Source organism: Fragaria vesca, linkage group LG6 (genome assembly GCF_000184155.1).
Source record: "Fragaria vesca subsp. vesca linkage group LG6, FraVesHawaii_1.0, whole genome shotgun sequence".
Taxonomy (NCBI): Eukaryota; Viridiplantae; Streptophyta; class Magnoliopsida; order Rosales; family Rosaceae; genus Fragaria; species Fragaria vesca.
Genome location: NC_020496.1, coordinates 23727284 through 23729480, shown reverse-complemented (window position 1 = coordinate 23729480; position 2197 = coordinate 23727284).

The following is a 2197-nucleotide window of genomic DNA, read 5'->3' as shown; positions in this document are numbered from 1 at the left end:
TACTACTACTACTATCTCTCTCTCTCTCTCTCTCTCTCTCTCTCTCTCTCTCTCTCGTATGGATTCAGAATTTCAGATCGGACATAAGGACCGGAGCCAAATACGATTAGTTGAGAGCTCCACAAGTGTCGTCCGCCGTGGTTCGCACGTCCTTCATGGCGGTCCAGTCGTCGGCAGCGGAGAAGAAGACCGGGATGGGAAACCAAAGATCACCTTCTCTCTCTATCCATTCTTCCACTTCGATTCTGCCGCCGCCGTGACAAAGTTGCCGCCGCCTCGACGATGACTTATGGATCCACCGTCGAAAACTCCTCGACGACCTCCGCTTCGGCCTCGACTGCATCTCATCAACGCGAAGGTCAAACCGATTCCGATGACGCGGTCCACCTCCTTTCTCTCTCGATCTTCTCTTTCTCCTCTGATTCCATCATTTCTCCGATAAAGATGAAGCCATGGTAAGCCTTCGGAAGATCTCTGAGCTCTTCCTTCATCCTCAGCGGTCTTCTTTTATCTGAGCCTTGCTGCTTTTAAAGCTTAATTCAGTCTTAATCTCATTATATGCTGGATGATTGCAATTTAATCATTCAACTTGAATGTCAATGCTGGTTGGATTTCGTGTACATTATTTGTGGTAGTTTGACGGATAAGATTTTGTATTTAGGGGTCAATTACATAGAAGTCCGCCAGCAGCACCTTCTTCAATCGGCCTCGGCACGTCGATGAGCTAGAGGATTTTGGTGTGTTTTTGTGTTTCTGTTGAGGATTTTGGTGACTTTCAATGAGCTAGAGGCTGCTGCCATGACATATGCTGATCTGATGGCCGCCAGACGACTTGTAATCTGGTTTCAGGTGGTGGTAGTAGTTTTTGTAGATGGTAGTAGTAGCTTTTGTGGTTGGTAGTAGTATTTTTTGTGTTAGTCGGAAACCTCACAGTAGTAGCTTTTGTAGGCGGTGTCAGTAGTTTTTGTAGCTGGTGGTAGTAGTTTTTGTGGCTGGTGGTAGTAGTTTTTGTGTTTCGTCGGAAACCTCACAGTAGTAGCTTTTGTAGGCGATGGTAATAGCTTTTATAACTGGTGGTAGTAGCTTTTGTGGCTGGTGGTAGTAGTTTTGTGTTTCGTCAGAAACCTCACAGTAGTAGTTTTTGTAGGCGGTAGTAGTAGCTTTTGTAGGCGGTGGTAGTAGCTTTTGTAGGCGGTGGTAGTAGCTTTTGTAGCTGGTGGTAGTAGCTTTTGTGGTTGGTGATAGTAGTTTTTGTGTTCGTCGGAAACCTTAGAGTAGTAGTTTTTGTAAGCGGTAGTAGTAGCTTTTATAGCTTGTGGTAGTAGCTTTTGTGGTTGGTGGTAGTAGTTTGTGGTAGTAGCTTTTGTGTTCATTGGAAACCTCACAGTAATAGCTTTTGTAGGCGGTGGTAGTAGTTTTTGTAACTGGTGGTAGTAGCTTTTGTAGTTGGTAGTAGTAATTTTTGTCATCGTCGGAGGTTAATCGGAAACCTCACCGGAGGTCGACCTGAAACCTCGCCGGAAACCTTGCCGGAAACCTCGCCGGAGACTTTTCCAAGATGAGAGTGGTTGTTGACTTTTATACTAGTGGCATTCTTGTAAATATAAAGGAGAGAATCTAATGTTTTTTATTGGATGACAGTCTGTAATTTTGTTCAACTTTTATACCTAATATAAAACCCTATTTAGGCTTAGGTGGATTTATGTGAGTAAAATTGTTTGAGTGGACTTATATGGAATAAAATGTCTTAAAGTGGACTTCTATGTAATTGACCCTATGCGATTTGTGAAAGCAAAGAAGAAGACGTACCCAAAAGTAGCGCAGACGAGTAATATAGGCAAGAGATCCACATTTTTTGTTTATAGTTATATACATAGGTTTATGAATGCATAACTAGATTTGTATACACAGTGCAAGTTTTTGACTTAGTTGTTTGTAAACTTAAAAGAGTTGTGTAATAACTCATATCAAGTAATTAAACCATATGTTTTGTAATTGTATACAATCCAACAAAAAATAAAAGAAATTTCTAAATCATTCTCAACACCCTCTCTTATGATAGTTTTACTTCCATGCATTTTGGCTTTTTCTCTATTTGAACCCCGTCACATTTCAGAGGGCTTTTCAATTGTCTGCTTCCACCAACTTATATATATATATATATATATATATATATATATATATATATTATATAGTA